This window comes from Hevea brasiliensis, chromosome 5 (genome assembly GCF_030052815.1).
Source record: "Hevea brasiliensis isolate MT/VB/25A 57/8 chromosome 5, ASM3005281v1, whole genome shotgun sequence".
In the NCBI taxonomy this organism is placed as follows: domain Eukaryota; kingdom Viridiplantae; phylum Streptophyta; class Magnoliopsida; order Malpighiales; family Euphorbiaceae; genus Hevea; species Hevea brasiliensis.
The window spans coordinates 72756977-72770913 of NC_079497.1; positions in this window are offsets into that span (position 1 = coordinate 72756977).

Below are 13937 nucleotides of genomic sequence, written 5' to 3' on the forward strand. Positions count from 1 at the left end.
AACTTCTCATGCTTAATAATTATTCTTAAGAAAATCTTTTAAATTAATTGCATCATATGAAAGTATTTAAAATTTCCTAAAATAATTGCCTCAATGGAGGGCCCATGATATAATTACCTTAATTATACCATTTCCAACTTAATCATTTATTTGGAAGATTTAGTGGTCGGTTTAATTACTATTATGGTCTCACTTTGCACATTATCCATTTGACATGCATATATCATATACTTGCATACATTCCCATACATTTCATGCGTACATGGATAAACAAATAATATGGTATGATCATGGACTTTCTAAGGGATTCAATTCTGAGCCACCAAGAATTGAATCAGGGCATTCCTAGGTGTATTTCATTCATTCATATTACAAAAGTTGCTGAAGAAGTACATAATCAACACTTGATCTTGAATTCCTCCCACTGGTTCCACCAATGCTCTTGACCTCCTTGATCTTCTTGCAATCCAATTACATTGTAATCCTTGGCATACCAAGGCGAATTTACAAGAATATGGACTTTAAAGTCCTTAAATAAATGAAATTACAACCCAAAAATATTACAACAATTATAATACAATGCCACCAAAATAAAATTAATTATTTCACAACCTAAAGAAAAATAAAAGAAATAAATCCAATCACATTGGTCTTTTATTGTCCATGATCATCCATCATGCATATTAAAATTTAATAACTAAATAAAATGTACATTCTAAGAAATTAAATTGAATATCTCATATTCAACTAAAAAATTCAGATTTGAATCTCATTCAATCAAATTTAAAAATTCAGACTTAAATCTCATTCAAATAAATTTAAAAATTCAGATTTGAATCTCATTCAAAACAAATTTAAAAAATCAGATTTGAATCTTGTTCAAAACAAATTTAAAAATTCAGATTTGAATCTTATTCAAACAAATTTAAAAATTCATATTTGAATCTCATTCAACCAAATTTAAAAATTTAGATTTGAATCTCATTCAAACAAATTAAATTTAGAAACTCTTTCTAAATTTAATACCTTGAAAATAATTTTTTAAAATTTAATTATGTGATTAAAACTCCTAACTAAACATTTTAATAAGGTATGGGCCTGATTATGGGCGTAAAAAACAAGCCCATGATTCATCAAACCATGCGCACAATTCTGTACTAAACCATGCGCATGCTTTGCTAGTTCATCAAACATGTTGCCACAGTCTTCTATACAACCAACAATGAATTAATCAATTTGTGATTAAATCACACAATTAAATCTCATCTTGAACAATCTAAATGGCAAATATAGTGGCTTGGATACCAATTAAAGGAGCGGAAGTATGAAAATTATTAGATTAGAACATTGAATTCAAAAATTTTCTTCTAGGGTCTCATGCATCATGCAAGATTCATTATGTACCTAATTGATTTCAATGTTCAATTGCATATTAAAACCCTTTTAATATGTATTAGGATCTACATTTTCTATTTAAGATTTTTGAATTAACAAATTAATTCATTAGAATCCTAGATTAAAAGAATAACATGTGCACTAACCTTTTGATGCACCGTAAATGTAATTGGTACCTTTGGGAAGCACCTAGGACCCCAATTGTTGTCCCTCTAGCTTGTTAACACCAAGATCACCAATGGACAACCCCTAAACCAGCTTTTCAAGCCTTGCCTTCCAATTGTAATTTAGGATTTTGCCTTTAGAGAGGTTGTAGATGTATATAGGACATTAGAAATTATTTCTAGCAATTTTAATTCAAAGAAACTTGGATCATTCTCTTTGAATTGATAAGAGAAGATGAAGAGAGGACAGAGAGCTATGGGTGGCGGCACACTTGAGAAAAAATAAGAAGAGTGGCTGATTTTTATTTTCTCATAACATTACATTATATAATTAGGTCATTATTTAAAACCCTTGCCACATGTTATCACCTGATTGCATCTTAATTTTAATTGGCGTAATCACATTTAACCAAGTGTCAAAGCTAGACTTAATCTTAACTTTGATCATCTTGCATGATAGGAAGACAAATGACAAACCATGACGCCATGTGTCACCATCTCATGGTGCCACATGTCACCCTGTGAAATGAACAAATTACCCTTGTGTTGTAATTTTGAGTTCTCAACCCCAAATAATTATTTCTCCTCTTCTAATCAATTTATATCAATTATAAATTAGTTAATTAATCTCTATTAATTAATTTCTCACAATTAAATTCATATTTAAACACTTTAAATATAAATTTAACTTATACTATACATCCAATAACCTAGATTTGGTTTTAAGCCATGCTAGGGACTTTGCAATCTTATTGCAAACCAAACCTATTTAATTAATCAATTAAACTCTTTAATTAATCAATTAAATCACATTTAACTTGGTGATTACTTGTGTGTGTATGTGACTCACTAGGCTTATCACTAATTGGCAATGAGATATGATATTAACTCTTAATATCATTCGAACTCTTTCTTACCATAAATGATTTCTCTAAATCATTTTAGGCATCTCATAGACTATGGTTGACACCTAGCATAGCATGCCTTGGCCACCCAATCAGTAATAAGAAATGCCTTAAATGAACCTATAATCATATGTTACCATGCACTAAAATCTCTCTGTTAGAAAATCCCAATTCGAGCTAGAATCATGGTTTATGTCAAACCCCATTTGCTATGAATATTATGTTCTCTTTTAATTCCAATTCTTGATTAAAAAGATTTTCTCATCAGAAACTCTTTTCTGATTAAATTTGTCTGTCCTGGCCAGGAACTTGAAACATCAAGAACAACTAAATGAACATAGGATTATATCCCTATTTACTTAGGGTAACAGATTCCATCTTGATCAATACCTATCTCCATATATAACTGGTAGGAGCCAACACATGCCCATATACCCATACACTGTAACACCCCTATGTTCGGTAGTGCGTTCTACTGTTTCGGTGACCAGTGTTGTTTGGACAGCTAAGATGCCTAGAACTACACTTAGATATGGATGAGGAGACATAAAATAATGAAATACAAGAAAAACAAAGGAAAAAATAATAGCAATGAAATGTAACCAAGTTAAACGAGCCGAGAACCCTAGCGATGGGTGACCGCATCGGGAAGTTGCGGCGTAGACCGTTGAGTAGCCCTGGACTGCGAGGAACCCTGCAAAATATTTTTAAGACATAATTAAAGACCTATTGAAGTATAAACACCATTAAAAATATTAAAGAAAAATTAATTAATTAGTACAAAGAAAAAGTGGGAAATCGAGAAAATGACAAAACTCGGTGTTATAGAAAAATCAGGAATGTAACCCGAGTAGGGGCATTATGGTCATTTGACACCTCGAGTTGTCTTCTGACCTAAATGTCCATTAAAAATAAATCATTTTACACTTGCAAAATGTCATGAAAAATTAAATTAGTGGTACCTAATGTAAATAGCAAAAGATAGGAGCTTAATGTGGGAATAAGGAAACTTTAGAATAAACAAATGTTATAACCTTCACTTAGTGCTCCACTAACACCTAAAGTGGACCACTACACCTTCATTTGGACAGCAGAAACCCATCTTCTCCAACAATTCCAAAACCAGTCGAAAATGGTGAAGAACAATCCTCCATTGCCATCCCACCTTGAACCTTCATCCACCCATGATCCAACCATGGAAACCTTAAGTCTCCTTCATTAAATGTTGTCCATACACCTTGACAGTAGATAGGTAACAAGAAGATCAAGTTTTGGTGAGGTTTTGAAGAGTTTCCAAAGTGGTAAGTAGGTATTTTTGATGCTTGCTTCATTAAAGTTTGTGTGGATGTTATGGGTAGTTGAATTGAGGAAAGATTTTTGGAGTTTGATGTGTTAAGGGAGATGTATATTTTTGGCAGCCATGGAAACTCCATAAGAACAGTTTATCTTTGCATGTAAATGGTAGATTAAAGTGTTGATGAAGTGTTTATGTGTGTAGGAATAAATTGGGTGATGTATACTAAATGTATATGTGAATGTACACTTGACTTTAGAAGCTTGGAAAGCTAAGTGAAGAAGATTACAATTCGACAATTTGAAGTGTGGACCAAAACATGTTATTTCATGGTTTGGTTTATGGAATATTATTGTTGAATTATGGTACTTTTTATGACAGCATGTATATGTGTATAAGAGTTTGAGTTTGGACATGTAAATGAGTTATATTATGTAGTTAAATTGTATGTAATTTGGACTTGGTAAATTCTGTACTATAATGTGCATATTGAGTATGGTTACAAGCTGCCAAGATTACCAACAATGTGAAGTAAAATGTGTTTATGTTATGATACAAACCAGAATTGACATGGATGTGTAACTTGGTAAAGTTAAATGTGTCCTTTGATGAGTGATGAACAATGTGCAAAAGGGCAGTGTGTATATTTTAGCTAAGAACCTTAAGTGTGTGGCTCCAATTGGTATGAGACCAATTGGAGGTGAAACTAGGCACAAAATGTGCCAACTTTCATGAAGGAAGCTTACCAAAATTCTGCTTAGAAGGTAACTTGAAAAATGACCAAATCCAGATTAGTGCATTTAAGGCCTAAAAATTGACCATTTGGGCAGCAGTTAGTATTTTGGCCATAACTCATCCAAAACAGGTCCAATTGACTTGGAATGTTTACCATGAATAGTTGAGGCATATATCTACAAGTCTTATGAAGGCACCAAAGCCTAGAAATGACCATAAGCAAGTCAAATAGCCTGCACAATTTCAAGTCCAAAAACTAGCCGAACCAAAAGTGACCTAAAATGACCTAAAGTGACCAATTTTGGTACATTATGACCAGCAATAGTAAAATGACCATAACTTGGCCTAGTAAACTCAGAATAACCTGAAATTTTTTTCCGCATGCAATAAGACATAGATTTCAAAGTTTTTAGTTTTGACCAAAACCCGAAAACCGAGGAAACTAGGTCATCTGGCTAGGTCAAATTAGTATACCTGAATCCGACAAATTACAATAAAACGTAATATACATGGAAATGAATTTGGTAACATGTACCAATACTAAAAGGCTATTAAATATGAAACATTGATAACTTTAAAACCTAATTCACCTAGAATGCATCAATGGTCGACATCTTAGGTTGACTAAGGAAATAATAGAATTCAATAAATTAACTGATGAACCTTATTGTTAGAGACGGTTTAAATGAGTACTGAAACACTTCAAATTGTGTTTCTCAGTTAGCAAAGACTCAGAGAAGGGGAAGGAAATACTGAATCAGAGCCAAGAGATAATTATCAGAGGTTTGTGCACAATAGTTATTTCTTTTAAATTTTTCAATTGAAATAAATTATGACTATTTGTATATTATTGTTTTAAATTGCGGAAATGTGTTTGAATGGATACTTATTGCTTGAAAAGCATTGTAAATGGTTTGAAACTGTGAGAAATTGTTTAAATGATATTTGATGGATACTTATTGATTAAAGAGCATTGTAAATGGTTTAAAACCACAACTATCATGTATATTGATTGAATTCCTCGCTAGTTTGTCTAGTGGGATGAATTGAATTCCCTCTCTGGCTGAAGTGTTGAGGTGTGTGCCTGTTGAGGATGAATAGAATGAGTACTCATATTTTTGCTAGCTAGCTATGTTATTCCTCATTAGCCATCAGCTTTTGCGACGAATTGAATTCCTCACTAGCCATCAGCTTTTGGGACGAATTGAACTTTGGAACATGATTAAGCAGTGTGTGATATATCGATATGTATTGTGAGATTGTGAAATGGAGTTTAAATTCTTATTGACATTCATTGCCTTTTGAATTTAACCATGATTGTCTTTGAATTTAACTATGGTTTTAAGTATCCACTATTTATATGACTTATGATTTGTGATTTAAAGTTGTATTTGGTTAATGTTGTGTACCACTGAGACATTATCTCAGCGATAGCTTTTCATTGCTGTTGCAGGTAAACAGACTGACAGGGCAGTAGACTAGGCTGCTAGAACTACACTGAGAGATCATCGGGTATATTGAGTATACCATTTTCTGCATTTTGTATTGTAATGTATGTGCACTGTATGTATATAGTGTTCTTGGTTTTGAATAGTTGTAAATTAAAATTGTACATTGAAGTTGTAAAATAAATTGAGTTATTTTGGCTTGTAAAATTTGTATTATATTTCTTTTATCTCAACCTTTGAAAATACTGAAAAATTATTGTGGATTTGAGTTGAGAAACATATTGTGTTGATTAAATGTTGGAGTTTGAGATTGAGAAATATATTTGAAGTGCTTTTTACAGGTTTTTGAAGAACTGTTTTATTCAAAATATAGATGGCACTCCGCCAAAATTTTTACGGAAATTCCTAATAATTCAAATGTGTTAGCTGTTTCACTTCAGTTAAAAAAATTTTTAACACCTGTAAATAGTGCTCACCACTGTAAAAAGAAGTAAGAAAAGTTTTAAAATCCCTTGTAGTGTATTTAATGGGTTATGAGTAGATGAAGTTGGTAATTCATTAGGTATACTACGGGATCATGTTATGCCTTACAGAGAGGTAGGGTGTGACATACACAGTACAAGTATGAAAGCAGTATCAAACTTAAACCACCTATATACAAGATAGCTGTGCTATCTCAGGTCTAAAGATTATATGCACTGATATGATTTATGACAATACATTAACAAGAGTAAACTCCACGTGCTTGTCATAAGTGTCACTAGTTCGGCCTACTTATCATGCATAGGTGTCTATTATGTTTGTTATATGGCATGACACTCACCATTCCATCTTATTTACATCTCATATTGTGACACCCCTTACCTGTCTACAGTGTAGCTGAGCAAGATATGCTACACAGTGTGCCGAAGCACCAAATCATATTTCCATTACAATTTACCCATTTTTAATCATTTATTTATAAGTTTGATTAATATGAATTTTTCACAAATTTTATAGAAAATTTGGCAGAGTGCTAGCTGTAAATTGGAAAAACAGTTCTTCTGAATCTGTTAAAAACACTTCCAATAAAATCATATTATCAATCTCAGTTAACCACCAACATATTTCCACAATTTCTCAAATGACTTCAATATTTCAAAATTCAGTTCATTTCATATCATACTCAACTCAATAAGAAATACTCAAATTTATTACTGAACATGATTTATAGATGTTTACATCAAAACATAATTACATGAGTTTGTAATATACATGACAAAATAAAAGTCTAATTATAAAAGTTTACAAAAAACAAAATACCAAAAGTAACCTAATGTCCTACCAATGCACTGCAAATGTGAGGTGACTCTGGACTCTGTGTGCAAATTTGACGATTCATCCGGTCTAAGGTCTGCTGGACTCCCCAGCTATGTCTCCAGTACCTGTGCGTGGCAAAATTGTGAGTTATTTTGGCTTGTAAAATTTGTACTATATTTCTTTTATCTCAGCATTTGAAAATACTGAAAAATTATTATGGATTTGAGTTGAGAAACATATTGTGTTTATTAAATGTTGGAGTTTGAGATTGAGAAATATATTTGAAGTCCTTTTTACAGGTTTTTGAAGAACTGTTTTATTAAAAAAACAGATGGCACTTTGCCAAAATTTTTATAGAAATTCCTAATAATTCAAATGTGTTAGCTGTTTTACTTCAGTTAAAATTTTTTTTAACACTTGTAAATAGTGCTCACCAATGTAAAAAGAAGAAAGAAAAGTTTTAAAATCCCTTGTAGTGTATTTAATGGGTTATCAGTAGATGAAGTTGGTAATTCATTAGGTATACTATAGGATCATGTTATGCCTTACAGAGAGGTAGGGTGTAACATGTTTTAGTGGTATCAGAGCTAGTTTTTAAATTTTGTTTTCACCTGTAATTTGAATATTCTTTCTTCATAGTATAACTGCTCAATGTCATTGTTTGATACATACAGTACATTACATTATAAATATGCACTAACGGGAGGAAATATCCTTGTGTTAATTGTTTAGGAGGTCTAAGATCCTTGCATTGACTATGGAAGAGGGTGATCGTTCAGTCGATCAATCTATAGAGGCTGAGGTACAAGGGGATGCCCTAGCCCTACACAATGTTAGTGGATCAGCCGCACAAGCCCCCTCAGTACCGCAGTTTCCTGCTCAGTTCGCTCAGCAGATGGCTGCAATGTTCCAACAAATGGCTGGTAACATGCCTACTCAAGTCCCACTACAGACACCAGTGGTACAACCACAGTCTTCTGCTAGACAGTATGACAAATTAATGAAATATGGGGCTACTGAGTTCAAGGGCACAGTCGATCCTCTAGAGGCAGAATAATGGTTAGAGAGAATGGATAGGGTGTTCAAGAAGCTACATTGTACATAGGAGCCCAGATTTGAATATTCAGTATCTCTATTACAGGGGGATGCATATGACTGGTGGAAAACCATTCCCCACAGTCTGGTAGAACCTTCAGTGCTAACATGGAACGACTTTCTCAGGGAGTTCAGACAAAAATATATCCCTGATGCTTATGTGGACCAGAAGCTGCAAGAGTTCCTAAGTCTGAAATAGGGGAGTAGATCGGTGGCTGAATATGAAAGGGAATTTTCTCGCCTAAGCCATTATGCAGTAAGTCTACTTGCTACTAGCAGGGAGAGATGTAAGAGGTTTGAAACCGGCTTGAAGCCTAGTATCAGATTACAAGTGGTCGGATTCAAACATAGCAACTTCTCTGAACTTATTTCTCAAGCACTAGAGTTAGAAAGAATTGAATCTGAAGCAGCCCCTTAGAAAAAGAAATCAGAAAAGACAGAGAAAGAGGGAAAATCAGTAGAACAGAGTTCCAGTGGTCCTACTGGAAAGAGGAAGAACCATGGGGGACATAGCAGAGGTGGTAAGAAGTCTGGTAGAGGAAGATATTCAGGACATAAACTTCCTCTATCTGGTCAGCAGAGTACCAGAGGTTCCTACCCTCCCTGCCTATGTGAAACTTGTGGAAGAAATCATGGTGGAATATGCTATAAGGCTATTGGAGCCTATTATAACTATGGAGGCACAGGACACTTTGCTAAGGACTGCACCAGTACTCGCAGAGTTGGACCACCTCCTACTACTGTAGAAGGGTCAGTTCAGAGCCCTATCACCAGAGGTTCACAACCACCCAGCAGAGGTAGAGGTAGGGGTAGAGGTAGCCCAGCAGGTAGCCAAGGCACAGTGAAACAATCAGAGCAAGGCAGTGCTCCAGTCAGAGTCTATGCAATGAGGCAGAGAGAAGAGGCCGAGACATCTGATGTTGTGGCTGGTACCTTCTCAACATTTAATCAAGATGTGTTTGTGTTATTTGATCCGGGTTTTACTCGTTCTTATGTGAGTGCTAGCATCATTTATTGCATTACTGTTCCATGTACAAAAATGGACTTTGAGGTGCTAGTAACAAGTCCGCTAGGACAAGAGGTCAGGGTTAATAGAATGTATAGGGATTGTCCTTTGGTGATCCAAGGACATACTTTTCTGTCTGATCTCATTGAAATGCCCTTCAGAGATTATGATATCATCTTGGGCATGGATTGGTTAGCCTGGCATCACGCCATGATTGACTGTAGGTTGAAGACAGCTATTGCCATCAAACATCATTTTGGCTGCACTAGCCAGAAAAATGATTAGAAAGGGGTGTGAAGCATACTTAGCACATGTGGTAGACACCCAAGTGGGGAGTCCAGCATTGAGGGACATCCCTACAGTATATGACTTTCTAGATGTGTTTCCTGATGAATTGCCAGGATTACCTCCAGAAAGAGAGGTGTAGTTTGAGATTAATGTTATGTCTGGTGTGGATCCAATCTCCATAACACCATATAGAATGCCACCGGCAGAGTTGAAGGAGTTGAAGATACAGTTGCAAGAACTACTTGAAAAGGGCTTCATTCGCCCTAGTGTCTCACCTTGGAGAGTGCCAGTATTGTTTGTTAAGAAGAAGGATGGCACTCTTCGCTTATGTATTGACTACCGGCAATTGAATAAGGTGATAATAAAGAACATATATCCATTGCCTCGCATTGATGATCTATTTGATCAGTTGAAGGGTGCAGTTGTATTCTCCAAAATTGATTTGCGATTTGGTTATTATCAGTTAAAGGTGCAAGAGCAGAGTATTCCAAAAACTGCTTTCAGAACTCGGTATGGCCACTATGAGTTTCTAGTAATGCCATTCGGGTTAACTAATGCTCCAGCTGCTTTTATGGATCTGATGAACACTACTTCAGACCATATCTCGACCAATTTGTGGTGGTATTTATTGATGATATTTTGATATATTCAAGAAATGCAGAGGAGCATGACAGACATCTGCGGATTGTACTGCAGACCTTAAGGGAGAAACAGCTATACGCCAAATTGTCAAAATGTGAATTTTGGCTGAAAGAAATCTCCTTCTTGGGACATGTTATGTTAGCTGAAGGGATCAAGGTAGATTCCAGCAAGATAAAAGCTATCCTTAATTGGAAGTCGCCCAGGAATATCACAGAAATTCGCAGTTTTCTGGGTTTAGCTGGATATTACCGTCGGTTTGTGAAAGGGTTTTCTATGTTATCTTCTCTACTGACTAAGCTGCTTTGGAAAGATGTAAAATTTCAGTGGACAGATAAATGCCAGTAGAGTTTTGATGAGTTAAAGAGGTGTTTAACTGAAGCTCCAGTCCTTACTTTACCTACTCTGGGTAAAGAATACACAGTTTATAGTGATGCTTCTCACAATGGGTTAGGTTGTGTACTGATGCAAGATCGGAATGTCATTACTTATGCATCATGCCAGCTAAAACCGCATGAAAGGAACTACCCAACACATAATTTGGAGCTAGCAACTATTGTTTTTGCTCTGAAGATCTGGAGACACTATTTGTATGGAGAGAAATGCTATATTTACACAGGTCACAAGAGCTTGAAGTATTTGGGCACACAGAAGGAATTGAATTTGAGGCAGAGGAGATGGTTAGAACTAATTAAAGACTATGACTGCTTAATAGACTATCAGCCAGGGAAAGCAAATGTGGTGGCTAACGCCTTAAGTCTCAAGACTATGACAAGTCTCAGAGTTTCTCCTTTGTCCATGGTACACAATTTGAAAGCACAGCATGCCAGTTCGGAGATTGATGATGAGGGATAAACAGTAGTTGCATGGCATGTATAGCCAGTGTTGATTGATCAGATCAGAATGGCTGCTCATAATGATGATAAATATCAGAAGCTACTGAAAGAAGTCCAGCAAGGCAAGAAACCTGAATTCTCTGTGAGAGATGATGGTTTATTGCTACATCAGGGCAAAATGTGCGTTCCTAATGATGTGGAATTGAGACGAATCATTATGAAGGAAGCACATGAGTCTCCTTTTACTATACACCCTGGTGGAACTAAAATGCACAGAGGGCTGAAAGAGCATTACTAGTGGATGGATATGAAGAGGGATATAGCTGAATTTGTTTCCAAATGCCTAACTTGTCAGCAAGTAAAGGTAGAACATCATGTTCCAGCTGGTTTGTTACATCCATTGCCAGTACCAGAGTGGAAATGGGAACGGATAACTATGGATTTTGTTACGGGACTTTCGAGGACACAAAATAATCATGATGCAGTATGGGTTATAGTTGACAGACTGACCAAGTCTGCTCACTTTTTGCCAGTCCGGATGGACTATAGCCTGGAGAGATTGGCCAGATTGTACATATATGAGATTGTAAAACAGTATGGAGTGCTAGTATCAATTGTATTTGACAGAGATCCTAGGTTCACTTCTAGATTCTGGGGTTGTCTTCAGAGAGCCCTAGGAACTAGATTGAACTTCACCACAGCATTCCACCCACAGACAGATGGCCAGTCTGAAAGGGTAATTCAGATATTGGAGGATATGCTACGGGCTTGTGTGATTGAGTTTAAAGGTAATTGGGATACACACTTGCCTTTGATTGAGTTTGCTTATAACAACAGCTACCAATCAAGCATTGGGATGCCTCCATATGAAGCTTTGTATGGTAGAAAGTGCAGAACTCCCTTATATTGGGATGAAGTTGGTGAAAGAAAGATGATTGGGCCAGAAATTGTTCAGCAGACAGAGGAAAAGATTAGATTGATCAGAGATCGACTCAAGGCTGCATCAGACCGTCAGAAGTGCTATGTTGATATGAAGAGAAGAGATATTGAATATACAGTGGGTGATAAGGTATTCCTCAAAGTTTCTCCTTGGAAGAGGATTATGAGATTTGGCAGAAAAGAGAAACTAAGTCCTCGCTTTATCGGACCATATGAGGTTCTGGAAAGAGTGGGTCCTTTGGCATATCGGTTGGCATTACCTCCAGAGCTAGAAAGGATACACAGTGTCTTTCATATGTCCATCTTAAGGAGGTACAGATTTGACCCATCTCATGTATTATCAGTTGAAGAGATTGAGGTAAATCCAGACCTCACATATGAGGAAGAACCCATAGAAATTCTGGCTTATGAGGTGAAGCAGCTGAGGAACAAACAGATACACCTGCTTAAAGTGCTGTGGAACTATCATTTAGGCCGGGAAGCTACTTGGGAATGTGAAGAGGATATGAGGAGACAGCACCCACAGCTGTTCAGAAACTGATGCTAGGAAAAATTTTGAGACGAAATTTATTTTAAGGGGGGGGGGGGGGAGAGAATTGTAACACCCCTATGTTCGATAGTGCGTTCTACTGTTCCGGTGACCAGTGTTGTCTGAACAGCTAGAATGCCAAGAACTACACTTAGATATGGATGAGGAGACATAAAATAATAAAATACAAGAAAAGAAAATACAAGAAAAACAAAGGGAAAAATAATAGCAATGAAATGTAACCAAGTTAAATGAGCCGAGAACCCTAGCGATGGGTGACCGCACTGGGAAGTTGCGGCGTAGACCGTTGACTAGCCCTGGACTGTGGGAAACCCTGAAAAATAGTTTTAAGACATAATTAAAGACCTATTGAAGTATAAATACCATTAGAAATATCAAAGAAAATTTAATTAATTAGTACAAATAAAAAGTGAGAAATCGAGAAAACGATAAAACTCGAAGTTACCGAAAAATCGGGAATGTAACCCGAGTAGGGGCATTGTGGTCATTTGACACCCCGAGTTGTCTTTTGACCTAAATGTCCATTAAAAATAAATGATATTACACTTGAAAAATGTCATTAAAATTAAATTGGTGGTACTTAATGTAAATAGCAAAAGATAGGAGCTTAATGTGGGAATAAGGAAACTTTAGAATAAACAAATGTTATAACCTTCTCTTAGTGCTCCACCAACACCTAAAGTGGACCACTACACCTTCATTTGGACAGCAGAAACCCATCTTCTCAAACAATTCCAAAACCAGCCGAAAATGGTGAAGAACAATCCTCCATTGCCATCCCACCTTGAACCTTCATCCACCCACGATCCAACCATGGAAACCTCAAGCCTCCTTTATTAAAAGTTGTCCATACACCTTGGCAGTAGATAGGCAACAAGAATATCAAGTTTTGGTGAGGTTTTAAAGAGTTTCCAAAGTGGTAAGTAGGTATTTTTTATGCTTGCTTCATTAAAGTTTGTGTGGATGTTACGGGTAGTTGAATTGTGAAAAGATTTTTGGAGTTTGATGTTTTAAGGGAGATGTATGTTTTTGGCAGCCATAGAAACTCCATAAGAACAGTTTATCTTTGCATGTAAATGGTAGATTAAAGTGTTTGTCACACTCTACCCTTCTGTAAGGCATAACATGATCCCGTTGTATACCCAATGAATTACCAACTCCGTCTACTGATAACCCATTAAATACACTACAAGGGATTTAAAAAAAAAAAACTTTTCTTATTTCTTTTACAGTGGTGAGCACTATTTACAGGTGTTAAAAACCTTTTTGAACTGAAGTGATAGAACTAACACATTTGGACCATTAGAAATTTTCTGTAAAAATTTTGGCAGAGTGCCATCTGTG